Below are 26,290 nucleotides of genomic sequence, written 5' to 3' on the forward strand. Positions count from 1 at the left end.
TTCAAATTTTGGTTAAAATAGGTTAAGATATAGCTATAGCTCCCATATATATGTTTCATCCGATTTGGTGTTATTTACCTCACATGCGTAATATGGACTCCACAACAATGATATTTGATGCCGGGTATCAGATACTGAACGAAAATGCTTTTGCCAAATTTTATCGAGATCGGTGCAGATTTTTATAGAACTTCGATATACATCTTCAACCGAGTATACGGCTATTGCTCCCAATATATAATCCTTATCGAAATCATATCATGCACTATTTTTAGCAGAATTGTGCATAGACTCGCGTTAAGATCTACCTTAACTTTATAATGGGTTAAAGTTTTAGATATTTGATTATTCTGTGCCAAATGATAGCATTTTATCCCAAATTGTTAAAAAACGGACAGCTTTGTTGACTCACATAAGGGTTACATTTTCGACCAAAATAATCGTATTGTTATTATTAATATTGCTGAAATACTGTTCGAAATACTATATGTACAATTTTGATAAGATTATAAGTGAGGTTGTAAGACTTAGCAGAAAAGCCAACGGTTTAGTTTTAGTTATATAAAAATATTATTTTTTTTTAATTCTTTGGTTCCTCTTGTATCAAGCTTAATTGCATACAATTTTTTTTTAATAGAAGTTTTTTTAAGGTCTTGAGAAGTATATTCCCTGACAAAATCCAAGGGATCTGATGATTTCCGGCCTTATTATCTTGAAAACATTACAATTTTAAAATAAACGTTATTTTTATGAAAAACAACAATTATGAAATTAAGCCTGACTATTTTGAAATTTATTTTCAATATTTCAGAGAATTCGCACCATTGAAAGGTTGCCACTCATTTAAAGATATTGGAAAGTATACGCAACTTTTCTGCAAGAGAATGGCCAAAGACCACATATTAAGTGAAGAACACATTGATTGCTATCCTTTCTTCCTTACAATGACCCATTTTATCGTGTATTTGTTAAATTAAAAACCCTATGTGTATATCTGAAAATATGTCCATGCCATTCCCGTGTCACATAAAGAACATTTTATTTTCCGCATATCTTTGTTTTCCTTCACGAATCCCCACCCTGCGTCCTTCCACTACTTTCATTATTGACAATTTTCTCTTTTCATTTCGCTCCTTATGATATTTTGTTTATTTTGCATATTTTTTTATTCATTTCATTATTGTCCATCCTTTGCAAAAGGTCTCGTATGCCATCCATATGCGTTCGCATGTCTCTACTCGGTCGAAGTGGCTGTGGTGTTTGTGTGCGTGAAAGGATGTGCTGAAAGTTTATGTATTGGCCAAAAAGGAATGGATTTTACGTTTATCGAAAGTATTACAAAAGGTGAGAATGTAGTAAAGTGGGTGGCTGTGTGTGAGGGGATAGTTTGGTTGCTGTTGGCGGAATGGTTTACACTTGCCGTGATGATGGTAATGGCGGCGGGTATTGTGGTTGTGAATGTTGTTATTTTATTTTGTGGGGATCTTGGTTGACTGATTGGAAAATTATGTGTTTACTTTCTTTCAGTACTTTTTGTTGAATATTCACAGCATAATCCCGTTTCCATATTCTTTTCGTTTTATTGTATTTTTTTATCGGAAAGTTTTTTTTAAGAAGTTTGCTTTACTCGATTGCTGGGAATTTCTTAATAAATGTTCGCATACGAGAAAGTAATTTTTCCGTAATTTTTATTTTATCTTTCCATGGAATGGAAAGAAATGAAGAAGACAAAAATTGGGGATTTAATCGAAAGATGCGATCGAAAAATATTGTTGAGTTTTATCTGTACCTGTACATGCATAATTTTAGGGAGATCATTCAACTCTTTAAATCGTTATTTGGGGTCCTAGATAGGAGGTTTGGTGGATATTTTGTGACAAATATCAATACAATTTTCCTCAATTAAACCTTGAAACATTTGCAACTGTAACTATATTAAAACTATATAAGAGAGATAGGGTATGGAGGGTATAAACCACCATAGCAGGGAGGGTTTGTCTTTTCAATAACTTTTTTTCCAATTTCCAATTTTTCCAATTTTTTTTTTTTAATTTTGGCATTTGAATATTGTAATGGCTTATGACAAAAGTTACCTATGCAGGCCATTGTCTTCGTATAGACCCTAATATAACAGCTACATTCGGTATGGAATGGAATGGAGGGTATTTTAAGTTCGGCTTGGCTTGGCTTGAACTTACAGCTTTTTTACTTGTTTAATTTCAACGATGAATCTTATAGTTTAAACCGTTTGATCTTACAAGTTATAATTTGAGATAAAAGTGAACAATTATGCAAAATTTGGACGAAAAAAAAAAACATATTCTAAGATCTTGCTGCGGATAAACAAAAAACATGACATATTATTACCGGATTGGAACTATAAATCGCATTCAAATCAAAATGGAAATATACATTTTCTCAAGAAAAGTTGGAAAATGTGGAAGGAAACCCGAACTGATGCAAAATATGGAAGATTTGTACCACAGATATTACTTATTAATCGTGGGGTACCGTTATATAGTGATCGTGTTGCAATATTTTGGCAGGAAAGGTCCTTTATAGGTAGAGAACCTGAGTCACTAAGTTACAGTTAATTTTCTAAAAATCTTATTTAAAATCTTAAAATAGGATAGGACTGTTCCAAAAAGCGAGAATATTTTTCACGAGGAGAGAACTTGAAAATATATAAATACCATATTAAAAAGAAAGTTTTTCTGAGAACTCAAAATGTCAAACTGCAGGTGGTTTGGTTCAAAATTTGGGCCAAAAACCTCAATGTATCAAAAATCAACAGAAGCCATTATTTTGTGGCTATGCCAAAATGTTAACCTGTGCTGAGAATCCGAAATTTCAAATCATGGGCAATTTGAAAAATCCATTCGCATTCACATTAGTATCGTCATAGAGACATACCCTGAAAATAACGAATCTCTGACAAGGACATAAACATTTAGGCTCTATCTTCATTTCAACTAGAGCATATTTCGAGAATAGTAGCACATAGCTATTATCTGATTTCAAAGATAATTTGTTTCATCCTTACGTTGAACGAATATGGTTATGTATACACTTCAACAATGCTGGAATATATTGTGACATTACTTTGAAAATTATGGTAATGTCGCAGAATGCTTACGGATTTCGGAAGAAAAGAAGCACTGCCAGCTCCATCTATAAACAAGAATTTGGGGTACAGAAAACCCGCACTCATATTTCGAAAGGCCGATGTACTCAAAACGAGTAATTTTTTTGGTGCGGATTTTGGGTTATTTCGAAAATGAGCCATGAGTGACCGTTACCTTATCGGGCCATGTATTATGTCATAAATTATATTATATGTTATATATAAAAATTGAAGAGGGGAATATTGGCAACATTTTGTTTCAAAGGGACAGTGCTAAGTGCCGCACAGCAGAAGCTTTCTTTAAATTAAAAAAAATGGCAGAGTCTATTCAAGTAAATATATTTTTGTGCAGAGGCCTAGCAGCTACTCATATTTAAATTTATAATTTAATTAAATGCTTTTCCTTTTATTTTCTCAGTAACAAAATACAATTTAAGACAATTGGAGCCAATTAAATAAATCAAATACATAAAGTCTTAACAATGCAAGGATGTTGGGCCATGTGTGTGTGTGTCTGTGTGTGTGTGTCTGTGCGTGTGTGGTAGGTGTGTATATATGTATATAGTAACTACAATACAAATACACAATATGACAAACTTACTCCTTTGATGCGAACAAATATTCACAAAAGAAATTGTTCGAAATAAATATAGTATTAGGGTAAAATGCTGTAGCAGCGTTAGCTAAGTGGCTGAGAAAATGGGTGGGTGCAGATAACTCAAGGCAGCCAATAAGATGTCCAAACTTACCTAAAAGAAAGAAAATAAAAGAGAAGAAAACAACAATAATTACTTAAATTGTCAAACAGTGAATTATTCTTAAATTGCAATCAATATAAAAATCATTATTTTATTCCAAGAACTGTGAATTGTAATCACAGCGCCCCACCCAAAATGTCCACAGAAATGTCAAAGTTTTCGATATTCTTTAAAGTGTAATTAATCTTCGTAGGCTATTTATTCAACCATTTGTTTGTATTATGGGGTTGTGAATTTCTTTCTTTTTTTGGCATTTCCAGCTCATTGTTTATGCCTGTCAAAATCAAGTGATTTTGTTTATTTACTTTGTCCCATTTGGAGGGGGAGGGCGGATGATGATGGCGTCGGTTTTTCTTCCCATATTTTCATTTGAGTTATATCCATCTTAGACCATGAAAATTAACACAACAATTGTGTTTGATGGTGGCGTTGGCAAAAGTTTATTATTGTCCCTATCCTTTGTTGCTTGCAGTAATTCGTAATACATTATTAATGAGTGCTGACATTACAACAAAGGCAAATAGAATGGGATTTTGCCGACCAGCCTGAAATAGCAAAATGGGGGAAACACACATAATTGATGTTTGGATTATTCAGTTTTTGTTATTTGGGGAAATGTAAGAAAAGCAATTAACTCCAGTAGTGTCAATGAATTGAAAAAGCTTTTATACCCGTATTGGGTGGTTTAATTGAAATGGATACGAATTGCTATTCAATAATTTTGATTGGAATCAAAAAATCGAAATGGAAGGCTATTTTCAGTTTATTCATATCAATTTAATCGGAATTGATTTTACCAACCGGTATGACTTTCAGATCATTAGGTACAAAACTGAATTCAAATTCTGATTTATAAAATGGATACTGCGTAAAGTATGTATTGTGAATCAGGAAAAATTCAATTCTAATCTCTTTTGTTAGCATTACCCCTAATTGGATTTCAAGATTATATTTTTAATTTTCCAACTGATTTGGATGTAATTAGGTATTCTCTTTGTGGGAAGAAACCATTGCATTTTGTAGCGTATTTGCATCAACAAACATTTTGAGACGTTCACGGCATTTCTAGAGGAAACATTGCGATGTGTAAGGTTGGAGTGACTTGGGTAATGACTATTATTGACAATGTTGACCTGGACCGAAATATATACATTTGACATAATCTTGATATAAATATTGCTATATTCAGGGTTCGGAGCCCTATCGATTTTTATATGATTTAGCATTTATGTGGATTTAGGTATTAATACGAGACATTGGAAATGGTTGAGTTTTGGAAGTTATATTTTGGTACTAAATTCTGCTCTTTAAAAGACAGAATCTTGAAAATGCGTATGAAGGTTATTACACGGTGAGATGAAAAAAACTGCAACCAACTTCAGACTGCTGTCATTTCTAAGCCACTCGTCCGACAGCTGTTAAAATTATTTCAGTGACAGCTCATTATATTTTTTACAAGCGTACAAAAGCATTTTGGTGAGATGGTGTGCTTTATTAATATTTAGCTGGAAAACCACAAATGGCTACCTTTAGAGCACTCCAGCAAATCTTTTCTGTCCGACGTCAAGGAAGTGGACGAAAGAAACCAGAAACATCAACAGAAATTGTTAAAAAGGAAAGAAGCGACTTGATAGAAACCCGCATCGCAGTGGCCGAAAAATTGCTCGTGAGCTGAATATATCGCAATATTCCATTCGGCAAATATTGAAAATTGAAATTCCAAAAAGTACAAGAACTTACACAGCAACAGACGGAAATTAGACTCAAATGAGCTAAAGAGCTGCTCGCTTGGCCGATAGTGGTGAACTGCCGAATTTGTTTTTCTCCGATGAGAAAACATTTGTTGTCCAGCAGTTTGTAAACAAACAGAATGATCGTGTTTACTTGCCAAAGAGGTCAGCTGAAAATGTGCACCTTCGGTTGACTACCAAAACTTAAGCGCCTGCCATGGTGATGGTGTGGGCGCCATAACAGCCGATGGTAGCTCTCCGCTCGTATTAATTGACCGTGGCATCAGAATAAATGCCGAATATTATCGCGAAAATATTCTGGAGGGTGTATTAAAGCCTTGGGCAGGCAAACATTTTGGCCGCAGACCTTGGACATTCCAGCAGGACTCAGCACCATCGCACTCGGCACGCTCCACCCACGATTGGTTACAAAATGAGGTTCCTCGGCTTATTTTCAGTGCACAATGGAAATGGAACAAGTTAGGGCTTAAATTTAAACTCGTTTCGCGATAAGTTGGAGTTAATAAAAATTCCTGCTGTATGTATGCAAGAGATGAAACCTACCGAATTTGTAGAACTATTGTACTTAGATACGAAAAAAAGCAAACATTATTATTGAACCATAGATGAGAATAATAGCTTTCAAAATTTGCATAAGAATTGATACTGATTGAAGAACGGGTGGATTTGAAGTTCCAACTAACTAATTATGAAGTTCTGAATAACGGACGAGAATTAACGGATGTTTTCGAAGTTGTAATTAATAAGAATTTTTCAGAGATTCTTTAAAGAAGGCCTACAAGGATAACAATTAAATTATTAAAAATTGTTTAAAATCTCCAGAAGGAAAAACCAGTAAGCAAAAGTCAAAAGTGGGACAGGGACGACTATATGATACCCTACAACACTATACCGGTAACAAAATAATTTATTTGAAGTAGATCATACCACCTATCAACATGTGGCTTTAGAGCAGTTATAATTTGGTTTCAGACGGAACTAATATAGCGGAAACTAATTTGACGGAGACATTTGAATCTTTTATACCAAATAGCATTGCTATAGATTTTTTTAAATCACTTCGAGAAGGATTATATTAAAAGATATATATATCGGAGCCGAGTTCCACAAAATGCAAACGTACGTCCCAAAATTCACTTCATTTGGGCAGATATTAGCCATTATTTGCACAATAATCCTGAAATAGGATTAAGAATATATATGGGAGCTATATCCAAATCTTAGCCGTTCAAAATAAAATTTGACCAAGGCATTTCCAAGCTCTATAAGACATCTTGTACCAAATATCATTGTTGTTGAATGCATATTACGAATGTGAGGGACTTAAAGACCAAATCGGATGGAAAGTATATATTGAACCGATTTTATCCAAAATTTGATCTAATTGCTTTTAGACTGAACTTGGTCGGATGTACCAAAACCCAGGTCGTTTGGACTGATATTAGCCGTTTGGTACACAATTAACCCGAAATCGGTTGAAGATATATATGGGAGCTACATCCAAATAAGAACCGATCTTGATAAAATTTGGCATATATATTGCTGGGTTGTATCTGATATCTGATATTAAACATCATTCTTGTGGGGTGCATATTACAAATGTGGGGGAGTTAAAGATAAAATCGGATGAAACATATATATGTTAACTATAGCTATATCTGAACCGATTTTCATCAAATTCGACGTACTTGCTTCTAGACTGAATTTGGTCGGATGTGCCAAAATTCATTTTGAGTCATTTAAACTTATATTGGTCATTTGGTGCACAATTAACCAGAAATCGGTTGAAGATATATGGAAGCTATATCTAAATCTGACCCGATAATCACCAATATCAATAGGGTTTGCACTGGGTCAAGCAAATATTGCTTGCAAAATTTCATCTCAGTCGGATAATAAATGCGACCTGCAGTTTGTTCTCAAGAATACATGGACGGACTGACATGCATAAAACGACTAAGAAATTGATTCTATGAGTATCCTCAAATGTAACTATGGGTCTATTTCGCTTCCTTCTCCATGTGTAGGTTATAAATATCAAATTATCCAAATTATTATTAAATTGAAGCTTGTTATAGCTTAGGGTTCACTCAGTAGTACAATATGGTATAACACTACAATTGAACCATAACATAAAAAATTGAGCTTGGGATGGTATAAGAAGGATTTTTGAAAATTCTTACTGGAGTTGTTCGAGAGATGAAATAAGCTGAATTTGTAAACTGTTTTATTTAAGTACGAATAATAGTAAAACTTAAAGGAGAAAAAGCTTTCAATTTTTTCTTGAAATTTTGGAAACGGATCAGGTGGATTTCGGAAATCAATGGCTTGTAAATGATACAACATTATTATAGAGGGATTAGTAACAGTACTAACGTTGAAGTTCTGAATACATGATGAGAATAAGCGAAAATTTTCAAAGCTCAAATCAATGAGCATTTTTCATAGATTATTTAAAAAGGGCCTGCAAGGATAACAATTAAATTATTAAAAATTGTTTTAAACTCTTTAGAAGGAAAACAAAAGTGAATTTTGTTAAATGTCTCTAGAAGGGCAATAAACTTTAATCTTTTAATATTTAATGAAACAGGTTCTTTAAAGCTCCCTTTAAAATAAATAAATGTAAATTTTTTAATAGTTTAAATATCCATAGAAGGGCACAGAAGGGCAATGATCGTTGATTTTTGAATGGTACCAAATAGAATTTTTAAAAAGGCCATAGAAGAACAGTAAATGGTCTTAATGTCCATAGAAGTACAATTAACGTGGATTTTAAAAGATGGTAGACAATAAAGGTTTTTAAGAAAATTTAAAGTGAAAGCAAAGGATATCAGAGTTATATATTTAAGGAACTCATGAAGGACAATAAATCTGAATTTTTAAGAAAATTTTTAAAACGAATAAATAATTAGACTTCTAGATTTCGGAGGACAATAAATATGAATTATCTAATGAATTTCGAAAAGTTTACACAGGTCTAATGAAAGACAAGTGATTTTTCTTACGGATTTTAAAAGGACTTTTAAATTACAACCATCCAACAAGCTATATTGCAATGATTTGCATTGAAGCACGATTCATATAATATAAAAAATTCCAAATTATCCTTAAATTTAATAATTTGTTATATTTGCAACATTGTACCCATGATTTTTCGCTTGCAATTTACTGGCAATTAATTAAAAATAACCGAAATGCACGAATTGCCAAAAAGTTATTGTAATAAAACATATTTTATTACAATGTAACCAACCGTTGAAACCTTAACAACTTTATTGCATTTTTTCGATTACAGGCACACTTAACCGTCCCCCATCCCACAATAATGGTTAACAGGAATGTTGCCCAATTTTCACGGTAAATTTATGGTGATGGTTATGGCCAAAAACACATGCGTTATTAAAATCATAATTTTGACCAACATTTACTCGCTTTGCCTCAATTTGTTGTTGGTGGCGGACACATTATGCATGTAAACGACGCTGCCTTTCGGCTCTCAGCCCAACCCAGCGCCATGTAGAGAACGAGCTTACATGGAAAATTTGCGATAACAAAAACTGCAATTGCTACTACACTTATACATCGACACCAATAACAAAAACAAAAAAACGGTACACACACATGCACAGAAAAAAAAAACAATGACATTTTCATTAAAATTTAATTAAAATTGTTACATAAACATAAATTAAAACAAAACGTTCTCCCCGTCGTATTTATAAATGTATACAAGCCCAGTGGAGTGTAGATGCGTGCGAGCGTTTGTGTAATAAGGAAATGGAAAGGTAAGCTTACATGTGTGTGTTACACACACATACAACATTACTATGTACTCTCAGCTACTACACTAGGATCCATTCAAATGCTTTTGTGTGCGTTAATTAAACAAACATTTCAAATAGAATACGCATCCACAGAATGACAGACGAACATGCATGTAGGCCACTTCGACAAATAGTACGTCAGTTTCTCAGTGAGTCAGTCAAACAGGCAGTTATTCAGTCAGTATGTCATTTGTTCAGATGCGAACAAAAGTGAGTGTTATGATGAATACAAACAGTGAGTGAGTGCATTTCGCATTTATTCAGAAACCAACACTACCATAACCCGCCGCGCGAATATTAGGATGGACCATACCACCCACCCAGCATCATTGGCATTCAGCCAAATAAACAAAATATTGATTTTAACATCATAATGAATTTGAATGAGGAAATTCAACTAGGAAGAGTTATGAAATTGTCATAATATATGTATGAGTATGTGAAGGCGTATGCCGGTGTGTGTATCTCCTATTTCTGCCACATGCAGTGGAACAATGACAGAATATTTGCAGTGCTAAAATGCAGCTTATTCTGTTTTATTACTGGCACTTTATGCAACATCCCCTGCGGATTTCCACAAATTCATTTGTATAACAGTTTGAATTGCATAACACACATACATACTGTAATAATAATCATCATCATCTTTATCACTGTGATGATTTTTATTGTAATAATGAGGATGATTATGAGGATGTGGATGAAAATGTTTGCATTTACCACAATACCAGAAATTGGACAAAGACTGCTCCTAACGTCGCTTTCAGACAACAAACAAGAAACCTGAAAGCTACGTGAATGCAGTAGAAGATAATGAAGGCGTCGGTATGTCCAGAGGCGGAATTAGTGATTCTCAAAAGTGTAAACCATACTAAATAATTTTTTTTTTTTGCAAAAATATTGTAGATCGGATAATTTAAATATTGCTGAGATGGAAATTTTATGTTTTTCAGAAAAAAATGTGACCCCGTCTTGACACTAATGGTAAATCTTGAATCTTGAAAATTTGTAGTTATATTACTATCGGCGTACCAGCGGAAAATAAGACTATGTTTGAAAAATTCCAGCTCAGTGTCACAACATTTTGTACTCTTAGAACCAAATTCGTATATTTGATATGCAGTTTCGCACTTGGCACTCAACCAGAATGGTACTTTTATTTCAAAGGAAAAATGCAACTCTATATTAGAGTTTCATTCTCTCAAATGCAACAATACAGGGTAAGATGAAAAAAAACGGAAACCAACTTCAGAGCTTGACCGACAGCTATTAAAATTATTCCAGTGAGAGCTCATTATATTGTTTACAAGCGACAAAAGCATTTTGGTGAGAATTTTCCAGAAAAAAAATTATTTCTGATGGAATTCAAGCGTCATAGTGTGATGTCTTTATATTTGATTGGAAACCCACAAGTGGCTATCGTTACAGCACTCCAGCAATTAAATGTGAATAAATATTTTGTGTCTCGTACAATCGCTCGTTACCGTGATACTGTTAGCGTAAGGAAGTGGGCGGAAGAAAACAGCAACATCAGCAGAAATGGCTCGAAAAGTAAAGAAACGACTTGGTCGAAACCCTCGTTGCAGTGGCCGAAAAATGGCTCGTGAGCTGAACATATCGCAATATTCCATTCGGCAAATATAAAAAAATCAGATCGGGGTAAAGCCATTGAAATTCCAAAAAGTTTAATAACTTACGCAACAGAAAGAAAATAGACTCAAAAGAGCTAAAGAGAGCTTGGTCGAAAGTGGTGAACTGCCGAATTTGATTTTCTCCGATGAGGAAACATTCGTTGTCCAGCAGTTTGTAAACAAACAAAATGATCGTGTTTACTTGCCAAAGAGGTCAACTGAAAATGTGCACCCTCGGTTGGCCACCAGAACTCAAGCGCCGGCCATGGTAATGGTGTGGGCCGCCATAACAGCCGATGGTCGCTCTCGTATTAAAGCCTTGGGCACGCAAACATTTTGACCTTTTGAATAATCAAAACGATCATAAAAATCCAGAATAAGCATCCGGTTCTTATCAAATCTCACACATCTTAATGTGTGAATTCCTTTTGGTACCTCAATCCCAAAAAGGGTATACAATTTTGAAAAACAAAACGCCAAAAAAAACTATCTAACTCTCTTCAAATTTCACACATCCAAACATTTTTGCTAACTCAAGATCTGTTGTGAAGATGATAGATATCTGTCAATCCTCGCCAATACTTATATATGTCATAACGTGGGAAACAAGTCAAATATTCTTTATAACTTGTAATATATAAATATTTCTGTGAATCAGAAGTCTAATCTGAATTAATAGGAATTTATGATTTCGTTTAAAATTGGATATGAATTTTCGATTTTATTGTAATTTTGTTTACACCAATATTTTTATCTGTATTAGATGAAGTACAAAAGGAAACTTCGATCAACGATAACTGGAAGCTCAAGTATATTTCAATATTTAGTAGAAATCATCACATACCTCATATAAAGTGAAGGAAGTCAATATAGTCAAAACCTGGCACGTCGCAATATTTATATCATATTTTTTGGGTTCGATACGAAATGGACAATACTGGCTCATTTCTTCGGAAGCTACCCCATAGATGGCCAACAATTTTAATAATCATAGCAAAAGTCAACATATATATATGGAAAATATTCATAATAGACCCTACAAGATATATATATTCTGGATCAGCGTAAAATTCTAAGACGATGTAGCGATGTACATCTGTCTGTTTTAAACACGCCAACTTTCGAATGAACTGAAGTAGAAGGCTAAAATTTTGCATACATGCACAGTTTACCTGTGGGCAGGTTAAGTTCGTAAATGGGTCGTTCTATGTTTTCCAATAGCCCCCATATAACGGTGCCTCCCGATATGCGGTACTTTCATGATTTTAGCAATATTATTTACCGTATGTGGGTCCACGTCTTCGTATAGCCCCCATATAACAGTTTTTATTTAAGAGGTAGTTTTCGGTTTTTTTTTGAAAAATTTCGAGTTCCTTCCAAATGGTGGAGGTAATTAAAAGTTCGGACTGGCCGAAATGAACTGCTTTTTTACTTGTTTTTTTTTTTATTGGTTTATCTTAAAATTATACCCTAAGCCCATGGATTATCTTGCCTTCTACGCCCATAGATTCTCTCGCAGTAATGCATTAAAACACAAAAATGATATGAATAATCTCAGATGTTTACAGCTTGTTAGGCATATGAGTGAAACAAAGAGAATACATGAGAACGGCCTTGCTTTTTGTTTCAACAGCAAGGGAATGAATACATCAGCGACTTTTGAGAAACTATTTTGTTTCAGATAAACCAGGTGTGATTTACTTAGCGCATGGTGTTTGATAAGAAATTTTAAAATTGTCGAAATGCATTAAAGGCTTTAAATTTAACAAAATAATATAATTTGTAGAAATGGGAGCTTTTAGTTTTATGGTGAAATTCTGGTAACAGACACATGTGCTTATGTTTGAAGAACTCAAATTTCGGTAGTTTTAGTAAACGAATTGACCGCATTAATCTATTTATTTAACTAATACTAGAAACATTTTCTTTTAATAATGGGGAAATTTGTGTAGCTCCTAAAAATATAAGTTCAGTCTTATGCTTTACGAAAAGGGCAACCGAACTAGTTCATAACAAAATAAAATAACTTCTTGAGAAAAATTTTATTGACAGAAGAAGAGAATATGTTGAACCAGACTTCGTATGACACGACAATATTCCCTTCGCGAAATTCACCTAATATAAGATAATTAATGTTAACAAATCATGAACTACTGCTGATCATTTCGGGTGGTAGTGGATATGAAATTCAACCGAATTTCAGGTTTAAATTTCCTCTAAGTCATAAAACGTTAAACCTAATACTGCCGTGTCTTTACCAATTGGCACATATTTTTGTTTTTTGCCGTGGAACATTTCAATCTTGATAATGCCATGCCACAACTATTAATATTCAAGAAATATATACATACATATGCAAGTATGTATTTATGTACGAATTACTACAATTGCCCAAGTCATCGTTTTTTCTTCATCAATTCCTCCTCCTCTTCAACAGTCGCTGTCTTTCTAACTGTTTATCAATACTTAGCGTAAGAAATTAAATTCATTTCGTTAATGGCTTAAGCCATTTATATTCTGGAATCTTAACACATTTAATGTTGGATACAAACAGCATTTTACAACTTCAGACGTTAAAAGGACACAATCGTAGAGGATATTTTATGTGCTGACACACATTGTAAACTTATGAGAAGACATGGCAAGGGGGAGATATGCGATGGAAGTGGCAGCATTATTACCTTAAGCATAAAATAACACTTATAGAATGTCGTACAAATGCAATCAACCCTCCGCGTCTTTGATCCATTGAAGTCATGAAGGTGTCACTCTTATCTTGTGTCCTGAAAACATAGCTTTGTTGCAGGCGTGGTAGTGATGTGTAGGGGAATTTATGAGAACCGAATACAGAGTAAAAGTAATGGATCCAATTTAAATTATTTCATGTTTAACAGTAGTGTGGAAAATAACTGTGGCCTAGCGACTTATAACATTAGTGCAAAGATTTTGTTGCCATTAACAGTTCGTTTATACATGAACAGTTATTAAGGTCAGACTTCTTAGGTGTGTGTGAACAATCTATTACAAACTGGGGACATGTATGACTATCTGCTTGAAGCGGAGTGATATATTTGCACCTAAGGTGCAAAACATACCTTAACTAATTATGCGTCTATCAAAAACCTGGATACTTGGAAAACGAGGTTCCTGTATTACTAGTGGGTTGAAAAAATGGGGTATTCCTTAAAAACTAACAATGAAACCGAACTGAACTTAATCATTACCCATTTTAGGATTTTGTCGATTTAGTTTGTAAATAGCAATCCAAAAAACTCTAATCAAAACATTCTTACTGTGCTAGGGGAGCACAGTGGAACATGCGAGAAGAGCTAAATAAACTTATAATGAGGGTCCAATTTCTAAAATTGTTGAACAAACATTTCACAGCATATTTCTAAGTCTATTTAAACCTTAACGCTTATATTTTATTATTATTTTCTAGCCCCAAAAGAGTTGTGGAATTTTGTCAATTTTTTTTAAGGCCTCAGAATGCTCCTTACCGTGCGCAAAGGGACCAAAATATTTTAACATACAGGGTGAGAAGAAAAACTGCAACCAACTTCAGACCGGTGACAGCCCATTATACTGTTTACGAAAGCATTTTGTTGAAAATTTTCCAGAAAAAAAGTTATTTGTGATGGAATTCAAGCATGATTCTTTAAATTTGGCTGGAAAACCACAAGTGGCATACCAGCATTTTAATGTGAACAAATCATTTGTGTTTCTTACCATCGCTCGTTACCGTGATTCTGTTAGCGTAGCCCGACATATGTTGAGGAAGTGGACGGAAGAAAACAGCAATATCAGCAGAAATGGTTCGAAAATTAAAGAAGCGACTTGATTGAAACCCGCTTCGCAGTGGCCGAAAATGGCTCGTGACCTTAACATATCGCAATATTCCATTCGGCAAATATTGAAAATGAGCTCGGAGTAAAGGCATTGAAATTCCAAAAAGTGCAAGAACTTACACCGAAAGTGGTGAACTGCTGAATTTGGTTTTTTTTCCGATGAGCCAACATTCGTTGTCCAGCAGTTTGTAAACAAACAAAATGATCGTGTTTACTTGCTAAAGAGGTCTGCTGAAAATGTACACCTTCGGTTGGCCACCAGAACTCAAGCGGCGGCCATGGTGATGGTGTAGGCCGTCCGATGGTCGCTCTCCGCTCGTATTTATCGACCGTGGCATCAAAATAAATGCCGAATATTATCGCGAAAATATTCTGGATGGTACATTAAAGCCTTGGGCATAGAGACATTTTGATCGCAGACCGTGGACCTTGGACATTCCAACAGGACTCAGCACCATCGCACTTATCACGCGTCTCCCAAGAATGGTTACAAAATGAGGTTCCTCGCTGCATTTCCAGCGCACAGTGATCACCAAAATCTCCGGATACCAATCCGCTGGACTATTGTGTCTGGAGTATTTTGGAAAGCAAAGTTGGCACTAAAAAATACCAAAGTATCAATCACCTCAAGCAAGCGCTTCGCCGGGAATGGGACAAAATACCGCAGAGCAACATTCGGGCAGCGTGTGACGATTGAAGGCCATAATTCGTGCCAAAGGTGACAAATTCCAACAAACCTAAACTTATTCTAAAATTTGATGATATTTCCAACATTTGTTGCTTACATTCAATAAAATTTAAAAAAAAAAATTAAAAATTATGCCGTTTGACTTTGTTGCAGTTATTTATCTCACCCTGTATGCTATAAGAGTAATATGTGAAATCTATTATATTTCTTAAAATATGAAAAATAACAATGATACAATCCTATAATGATAATAACACATTTATGGCTGAAATATTTTGTATAGGACAATTGATTTTTTTTATAATTGATTTAGGCCGAAATGTGTAGGAAGTAAATTGTATGCCCCTTAAATACGGTTTTTGTACTCGCCTCCATATGGTAGCTAGCTACACAACCTCTTTGTTACTCCACAACCACTTTACGGCAATCATTTCATCGATGATGTAGAAAAAGCTGTTAAGTTAAATGTGGCACAAAGCAGGGAAAAAGAAAAATCAAATGTAAAAATTATGACAATTCCGGATATAGAAAAATTATACAAAAGTGAAGTGAGTAAAAAAGAAATTATTGCAAAATGACTATAAAAATGAAAGGAAGACCTCACCAAAGTGAATAGAATGCAAAGTTAGAACAGAAGAAATTACCAGAAACCCAACCCCCTCTCCCACGCAACAACCATTCGATCCGACAACCACCCAAACGGAAATGTTCAGTTATTGTAATGCATTTAACAATAATTTTTATGTGACACTTAACTCAAATGTTCCGAGGTGGTGGAGGTTTGTTTTATTTTTTAGTGAACTTCCGGGTTTGGCAAACGGCAAGACCGACATGGTGATTTCAAGTGGTTGCTGCTTGATTTGTGGGTCGATGGAACGATGGAACGTTGACTTAAGCCTTAATGTGCGTCTGTTTGTCAGTAGACATTTTAGTGTAAATAATGACTTCTTCTTCTACTTCTCACCATTTAGCCTTTTTGTGAAAGAAGGAAATTCCATTAAGCATAAAAGGTCTCCTTGAGTGAGAAACGAAATTATAGGCAATTTCACTTTAAAGGCTGTCATGGAAATTTTACGATAACAAAAGTGCCCGAACTGAGGCAAGGCAAAGTGAGTAAATGGTTTTATGTGCCATTATGGGCAAAGATTTTTTTTTCCATTTCATATTATTATAGCATTTTTTTAATTCTCCTAATGTGATTGGGAAACATTTTAAAGGATTTGGCAGGATTATAAAATTAATAATACAAAAAGTTTTGAAAATAAAATGCCATAAAAATATTTTTAATATTATTAAAATGGTGCGAAAAATTGGTAGACGGTTTCGTGGGCTATTTAAATTAATAAAAAAAATTTAAATTTGTGTGCAACATTTATTCTATGAAAACCAGTAAAGAAATTCTTAAAGTGGGGCGGGCCGACTCTATGATACCCTACACCACTTTGCTAATTAAGTAGAGCTCCACATATATATAAAAATATATGTGGGAGCTATATCGAAATCGGAACCCATCTCGATAAAATTTGGCAAAGATATTTCTGAGCTGTATTTGAAATGTTTTCCTGAATATCGTTGATACGGAGTGCATATTACGGCTGTGGGTAACAAATATAACAAATCGGATGAACAGTATATATGGGAGCTATAGCTATACAGACAGACGGACGGACGGACGGACATGCATAAATCGACTCAGAAAGTGATTCTATGCAGATCATCAAAAGGAACTATGGGTCTATCTCGTTTCCTTTTGCCTGTTACAAACAAATGCACAAAGACATATTATCCTGACCACCTTGTCGTGTAGGGTATAATGATGTTATTCAATGGGTATGGTTTCTAGGGAATGGTAAAGTCACTGGAAAATCTTTCCATTAAAGATATTGTCATATTGAAATAGTTGTTTAAACTAATTTCAACTTTTTTCTTCGGCGTCGTCCGTCTAAAATAAACCAGTTTTAATCATAAAATGTGTTTTTTATACTTATGAATTGGCGTTTAGCTACGATTTAGATCTGGCGTTTAGCTACGATTTAGATTTAGATAAGATTAATCTCGTTTAAAGGAATAAAGGAATTAAAAAAAAAAAAAAAAACAATTAAAAATGCTGTTAGTTCGGCCGTGCCGAACTTTTAATACACTCCACAATTTGGAAAGAATTTGATAATTTTCAAAAAATAAAATAAGTTAAAAATTCTATTTAAATCTTAAAAATACCGAATCTAGCCGGTATATTAGGGTCTAAACGTGCATAGGCAATTTTTGTTATAAGCCGTTACAATATTCATATGCGAAACTTGAAAAAAAAGGTGAATGATGTAACTAAAATCATCAAAATACCGAGGTACTATTATAAGGGGGCTATACCAAAACATGGACCTGCACAGACAGTTTTCTGTCATAGGCTGTAGTATCCATTACGAACTTAAAATAAAAAATTTGAAACATTTCCGGTGAATAATATCGCTTAAATCACCAAAATACCGAAAATATGGAGGTACAATTATAAGGGGGCTATACGAAGACATAGAATTTCACAGACAATTTTCTGTCATAGGCTGTAGTATCCATTACGAACTTTAAATATGAAATTTGAAACAATGCGGGTGAATAATGTTGATAAAATATTCAAAATACCGAATATAGGGAGATACCGTTATATGGGGGCTATACGAAGACGAGGACCTGCACAGACAATTTTCTCTCTTAGACTATGTTATCCATTACGAACTTCAAATACCAAATTTGAAACATTTCCGGTAATAATGTCGCTTAAATCACCAAAATACCGAAAAAGGATGTACCATTATATGGGGGCTATACCAAAACGTGACCCATTTTCAATACCAAAAGTCCTACAGACATAATACTCATTTTAGTAAAATTTGATCAACCTACTTTATTTCGTTCGGAAGCAAGACGGACATACGGACATCGATAATTCCACATAGAATTTTATGCTGATCAAGAATATAAAACTTTTTGGGGCATGAAATGTATTATGCGAGGTATTACAAACGGAATGACAAACTTTATATACCATGGTATGGTGGAGGGTAAAAAACCGCTGAAAATAGTGACACAAAACATTTCAAATGTACATCGAATCTCGGGTGGAGAGAAATATTTAGATATAAAGAGTGATTTGTTAAGAGCTTGATAACTTTTTTTTTTAAAAAAATTTGCAAAATCTCATCGGTTCTTTATTTGAAACGTTAGATTGGTCCATGATATTTACTTTTTGAAGATAATTTCATTTAAATGTTGACCGCGGCTGCGTCTTAGGTGGTCCATTCGGAGAGTCCAATTTTGGGCAACTTTTTCGAGCATTTCGGCCGGAATAGCCCGAATTTCTTCGGAAATGTTGTCTTCCAAAGCTGGAATAGTTGCTGGCTTATTTCTGTAGACTTTAGACTTGACGTAGCCCCACAAAAAATAGTCTAAAGGCGTCAAATCGCATGATCTTGGTGGCCAACTTACCGGTCCATTTCTTGAGATGAATTGTTCTCCGAAGTTTTCCCTCAAAATGGCCATAGAATCGCGAGCTGTGTGGCCATCTTGTTGAAACCACATGTCAACCAAGTTCAGTTCTTCCATTTTTGGCAACAAAAAGTTTGTTAGCATCGAACAAACGAACAAACAGTGCATTTTTCGGGATGAATGGGCAGTTCTTGAACGGCTTCTGATTGCTCTTCACTCCAAATGCGGCAATTTTGCTTATTTACGTAGCCATTCAAGCAGAAATGAGCCTCATCGCTGAACAAAATTTGTCGATAAAAAAGCGGATTTTCTGCCAACTTTTCTAGGGCCCATTCACTGAAAATTCGACGTTGTGGCAGATCGTTCGGCTTCAGTTCTTGCACGAGCTGTATTTTATACGGTTTTACACCATGATCTTTGCGTAAAATCTTCCATGTGGTCGAATAACACAAACCCAATTGCTGCGAACGGCGACGAATCGACATTTCACGGTCTTCAGCAACACTCTCAGAAACAGACTCAATATTCTCTTCTGTACGCACTGTACGCATTCGTGTGGTTGGTTTAATGTCCAATAAAGTAAACTGAGTGCGAAACTTGGTCACAATCGCATTAATTGTTTGCTCACTTGGTCGATTATGTAGACCATAAATCGGACGTAAAGCGCGAAACACATTACGAACCGAACACTGATTTTGGTAATAAAATTCAATGATTTGCAAGCGTTGCTCGTTAGTAAGTCTATTCATGATGAAATGTCAAAGCATACTGAGCATCTTTCTCTTTGACACAATGTCTGAAATCCCACGTGATCTGCCAAATACTAATGCATGAAAATCCTAACCTCAAAAAAATCACCCTTTATATAGTGTCTATCTCCAAGTCCAAGTTTGGACCAAATGGTAGTATCCGATTTGAGAGTTATCGTGTGCACCAGCCAGCCAAACAGGTGGACCGACAGAAAACCTTTGATCGACTCCAAATATCCTGAAACGAATTTGGTTCAAAGAGACAAAGGGTCTAAGACCGGATGAGACAGTTATAAAAGAATATTTGTCCAAAGTAGGCCATCTTAAAAATCTGGGTGAGCACCTTAAACTGATACCAATGAAATGTGGATGAGACAAATTTTCTAAGTAAGTGAAACCCCTATTTTTTTAAATAAATAATGAAATAGTATATCATATGTCAAAATCTATACGAATATTCATTATCTCTTCATTATGGCCTTCGATGCAGTATGAATAAGAAATACTTAATTACAGCAAATTTCTTATGAAAATATGGCAAGGATCCTCAAACCCACAAAAAAGTAAATGTGTTTAAAGCTGGACGCAAAGTGGACAATCAAAGCATATAAAATAGGTCGATAAGGGAAAACCCTTGGGTAGTTTCCAATCTCTTAGACCAACTAACGAACAATATGTTGTCTTAAATCAACACATTTATATGAGGCTATATCAAATAGTTCAACTTTGTTGGAAACTTGCCGATAAGACACGTTTTACCATTTGGGAATATTAACCCCCGTATGACGGCTAATTTTATATGAAAATATAAAAACAGTAGGTCCAGTTAAATCGAAATCCATATTCAAAAATATATTTTGCAATAAGATATTCTTCGTAATGGAAACCTGAAATGTCAACATACAGCTAATTTAGTTATATGTTGCTGTTAGAATGTTCAAAATACCAAAAATATCTGATTTCGAAGATTTACATAAAATAATTTGGACTCTATCTTAATTTTTGGGACAGACTGAACTTCCATCCAAAAGATATAATCTAACATTTTCCAGAAAAATGTGCTGAAATCTAAAAATTTACCATTTTGGGTCGCCCTTTGCTATTTCTGTGCCCCTTTCTTTTTAGGTACTGTAGCATTCAAACGAAAAGAGAAAAAGTATGTTTTCCACATTTTGCAGAGAAGTGTGACCTGCTCCTAGGTAACTGAAGTTTCATATTAATTCTTTATGATTTTATATGTTATCTTAACGAGAAATCTATAAATATTTTGTATTTAGAAAAGATTGCTAGTAATTATTTTCTTCACTTCATGCTCCAGGAAGAAATAAATATTAAAAATTTTAAAAAATTAAGTCGTAAATTTTCTTTTTTATATTGAATTATGAGTGTTCTACATCCGTTTTTTTAAACATTAAATTATAAGGAAGAAAAAGCCATCCTTTTGTATCTTTAAAAGTAGAGCAATTTTACCAGTACAAAAAAAAAACAGGAAAAAAAACAGCGGACGACCCTTAAGAACACAAGTTTTTCTCATTTACTTTTCCGGTTTCCATTAAAAATCTAATTTGCTCTGTGGCTCTTCTGGTGCTCGTCTTAGGTAAATACTAATTTAAATGTTAAATAAAACGTAAAAGGACGTTCTTGATGAAATTCGGTTGACAGAAATAAGAGAATAAAGAAACGCTACGGAAGGAATATACATTAATTTCAGATCCAATAACGACCATGCTGCCATTCGGTAAACGAATTAATGCATTTCGTTTCATTTCATCTCTGGATAAAAATCCCAATTGCATAATTTTTCAATTCGAAAATTGGTTCTATCAATACAAAATGGAAAAAGAAGAAGAAAATGGAACGTACAACAAATTGTAAGAGAAAAAACTGGTGGGTAAAACGACACATCAATCACAAAATGTTGTTTTGCTTCTTTCTCTTTTCACTAGAAGCTTTGGGTTTATGCTTTGAAAAAAGGAAATACGGTCGTTTAAGATTTTCCTCACTCACACGAAGACTTGGTGTAGCAGAAAAAGTTGGAAAATGAACAGACAAAAACATTCAGCTAGACAAACCAATGAGCTTAACAAATAATCCATATTTTCTGTACCATTTTTGGTATTTAGTTTTTGTTCTGGAGGAGTGAGAGTGTCACTCCAAATATGAACTCTCATTTGCAAATCCATCAATCATTTTGCTTTACCCGTGAGCATTGTAGAGCACACGCTTGTTTCCCCCCGTACCATCTTTAGCAGTAAATAATGGAAAAATAAAGAAAGTTAGCCATCCACAATTGGGTTGGTGGTGTGAATGCTCTTTTTGATTTCTTTCACCTCGAATAATGGAAAACAAGCTGGTTAATCCAGTCATGTGTAACGTATTTCATTAAAATCTAATGGGATTACCTTTGATTGTCGCTTAACTTACAAACACTCGAAGCTTTTTTTGCTATCAAGAAGTGGTTGGATTTTCCTGCTGTGAATTGGATTAAGCGGAACTTGATCAAAAAGAAATTAGTTTATTAGCTATTTTAACGTAGAGTAGTTTTTCTTTGGGAGAAGCGTTTAATTATTACAAATAAGTGTGGGGCTTTATGGCATTATATTTACTTAAGTAGTTTTAAGATAATATTTGGAAAATATTTGTAATTTAAGGAAAATTTATTTTTTTTCAATAAATGATCGGCTGCTTATTTCATATTATAAACGAGGATGATAACAGGTCCACGATATTGTATATCCCCCATATATATCCCCCAATAATACAAAATGAAAGTAATTACATCCTCCCTTGTACACATTCCAAATAATAACAATTTACAAAAATATATTCTTAAAATAAATTTTCATAAATTATCTTTATTTAACCTATACCCCCAAAACATTTTTCATATTTTTCATTTCATTTTTTGTGTGTTGTTTTTTGTTTTTTTTCCTATGTCAATGAAAGATTATTTATAAAATGATAAATGTTTTCGAACAACACCTAACGACATCATGCGAACCGACATATCCTACAGGCCTTGTCTACACTTTGTTTTTGTGGCACTGTTGTTATTTATTACTTCTGTCGGATTGAAAACAGCTATACTTACATTTTTACAAAAAAAAAAAAAAAAAAAAAAAAAAAAAAAAAAAAAAAAAAAAAAAAAACAAGTAAATACACCCCAAAATGTTGTGGTTATGTAGGGCAACTAAGCAAAACGACTGTGTCAGTCTATATTATCTGGTCGAAATTTATTCTTCGGTTTGTTTTTTTTTTCGGGAGGTTTGTCAAGTCAATTGAACTTGACAAGTGATTGTCAAGACAAAAATAATAAATGATTTTGTTTTTATGGTGTGTTGACCTGGCGCCTTTGCCTCCTTCTGCATGGAAAGTTGTGTTATTGTGTTTAGGATTTAGGAAAGTATTTCAAGGTGGATCACTAAAACAGAGATTAGAGTAACCTGTCAAAATTATGCCCAGGTGAATTTTTGGAGATGCTGGCAATTTATGTATTATACATATATAAAAATATGAGGGGTTTATGAGCTTATTTTAGCAATCTTAAGACAATGTCACAAAAGTCAATGTCAAATTTGTCATGATGTTTTTTGATATGTATGACAAAGAATTTGTATTTTGAAATCATATGAACTATTGAAGATGTAATAAGGACATTTCAGGAATATTTTTTAAATCACTATTTTCTTTAGGACTTTCAGGATTACAATTCTGAATTTTTAAACAATATTTACTCAATTTTTTTTGTAAAACTGCAAGAGCTCTCGGATTGTTGAAGAATATATATGTGTAAATACCATAAAACAATAGCGGATTTTAAATGATTAAAGTTGTAATAGTGTATTGTTAAGGAAAATTTCTTAAGGACTATTGGATCTTTAATAGACTATTTGTTGTATTGTTGTATTTGTTTTTAAATAACATTCGTTCATATTAGAGCTTGAAGTGCGGACTTTGAAACTAAATTTTATTAATAACTACAAATGCTATTGCTGTTCATATATAAACAAAATTGTCTCAAGGACCCTAAAATCTACAAGCGTGCATTTTTAAAATAACTGTTTCGAAGGCTAAGGCCCAAATGTGGATTTTTTACAGATTTTTTCTCAAGGACTATATGAATTATAACAAACTTTCCTCAAATACTTTGACTCGTGGATTTTTGAACCAAATTTCCTCAAGGACTATAAGAGTAATATGAGTGAATTTTTGAAAAAATAAAAAGTCCTTAGGGACTAAAAAGCTACAGACGTGGATTATAATAACTCTAGTAGTAGGTTTTTTTTAAAAAAACTTGCTTCAGCTACTATAAGATTTATATAAGTATTTTTTTTTATCTATGTTTAAACAAAAAGTCCATAAGGACTTTAAGAGGTATGAATTTTATATATTTTTTTTTAAATTACAATAACAACAGAACAATAAGCTTATAAAGGCTAGATAAGATATTAGCGTAGAATTTTAAATAAAAATTTCTCCAGGATGCTAAGTTTATCAAGATAATAAATTCGAATTTCCCAATAAAATTATCTCCATTACCCTAAGTTTGTCAGATATATAAACTTTATTGGAAATAAAATATTCTCCGGAATTCTAACTTTATCAAGGCTGTAGAATATGACAGCGTGGATTATTAAATAACAATTTTTTAAGGTGGATTTTAAAATAGCATTTTCTCCCTGACTCTAAATTTATAGAGGTGGTATGATATACAAGCCTTGGCCATAAGAGATCTAACCGTGTTTTTTTTTATAAAGGCCACATAAATAAAAATTACTCCAGGACTACAATTTTAGAAACCATAAGCGATCTGAGCGAAGATTTTTTAAATAAAATTTTGCCCAAGACTAAGTTTTTAAAAAGGCATTAAAAAGGCATTTAAAATAAAATTTTCTCCAACACTCAATTTTTATAAAGGGCGTAAGAGATCTAGTCGTTAGGTCTTTTATACAAAACCTTCTCCAGGACTCCATTTTCGTAAAAGCCGTATGAAACTAAAGCGTTGATTTTTAAATAAAAATTTCTCCAGGACTATAAGATTCATCTTATATAGAATTTTTTCAAGCTACCAGTAAAAAAATAAACTTTCATATTGGGAATCCATGAGAAGTGGATCGTACCAACTACGAATCTTTTTTGAATGCGTATAATGGCCTTAGAGCAGTTCTAATTTCGGATCAGATGTACAAAAAACACTGCTACAGAGTGCATAATATGACTTCGAGAAGGAAAGATATATATTTGAGCAATAGATATATGGGAAACGATTCTCATAAAATATTGTATATATTTTCAGGATAAATTCAGTTGAATGTGAAAAAGGCCATCCTATTTGGAATGATATTAAGTAATTGGTGCAAAATAACCTTCAAATGGAAGCTATATCCAAATCGATGTCGATAACTAGTAAAGAAAGTCCTAAAGTCGGGCGGGGCCGATTTTATGATACCCTACACCACTTTGCTAATTTAGTTGGGCTCCACATAACAATTAAAAGTTTTTATGGGAGAATTCAATCAATACAATTCGGACTTGTCTTGCCCATTTTAATTTGAAATCAGTAAAGATATATATGAACCGATCTCGATAAAATTTGGCATAGATATTTCTGAGCTGTATTTGATATATTTCCCTGAATATCGTTGTTACGGAGTGCATATTACGGCTTTGGGTAACAAATGCAACAAATCGGATGAACAATATATATGTGAGCTATAGCTATATCTGAACCGATCAAATTTTGGCATATTATCTTCTAGACTCAATTTGGTCGTATGTGCCAAATTTCATCCCATTTGGGCAAATATCAGACGTTTGGTGCACAATAAAAGGTAAATCGGACGAAGTTATATGTGGGAGCTATATCCAAATCTGAACCGATCTCGATAAAATTTAGCAAATGTATTTGTGAGTTGAATTTGATATATTTCCCCAAATATTGTTGTTACAGAGTGCATATTACGGCTGCGGAGGACAAAAATAACAAATCGGATGAACAATATATATGGGAGCTATAGCTATATCTGAACCGATTTCGATCAAATTTGGCATACTTATTTTCAGGCCTAATTTGGTTGTATTTGCAAAATTCCATACTATTCGGGCTGATATTACACGTTTGGTGCACAATAAAAAGCAAATCGGACGAAGATATATATGGGAGCTATATCTAAATTTTTACCGATTATCTCCAATTTCAATAGGGTTCGTTCTTGGGCCAAACAAATGTTGTTTGGAAAATTTCATCTCAATCGGATAGTAAATGCGACCTGCATTTTGTTCACAAGAATAGACAGACATGCATAAATCAACTCAGAAAGTGATTCTATGCAGATCATCAAAAGGAACTATGGGTCTATCTCGTTTCCTTTTGCCTGTTACAAACAGATGCACAAAGACATAATACCCTGACCACCATGTGGTCTTGAAAATATTCT

General features: G+C 33.8%; 1 protein-coding gene across 7 annotated transcripts in view; it reads right to left on the reverse strand.

Moving 5' to 3' along the window:
• Nucleotides 1-26,290, reverse strand: part of LOC101889617 (complexin) — a 636,740-nt gene that overhangs the window by 162,239 nt on the left and 448,211 nt on the right. The gene's annotated exons all lie outside the window — the stretch shown is intronic.

This window comes from Musca domestica, unplaced genomic scaffold (genome assembly GCF_030504385.1).
Source record: "Musca domestica strain aabys unplaced genomic scaffold, Musca_domestica.polishedcontigs.V.1.1 4, whole genome shotgun sequence".
In the NCBI taxonomy this organism is placed as follows: Eukaryota; Metazoa; Arthropoda; class Insecta; order Diptera; family Muscidae; genus Musca; species Musca domestica.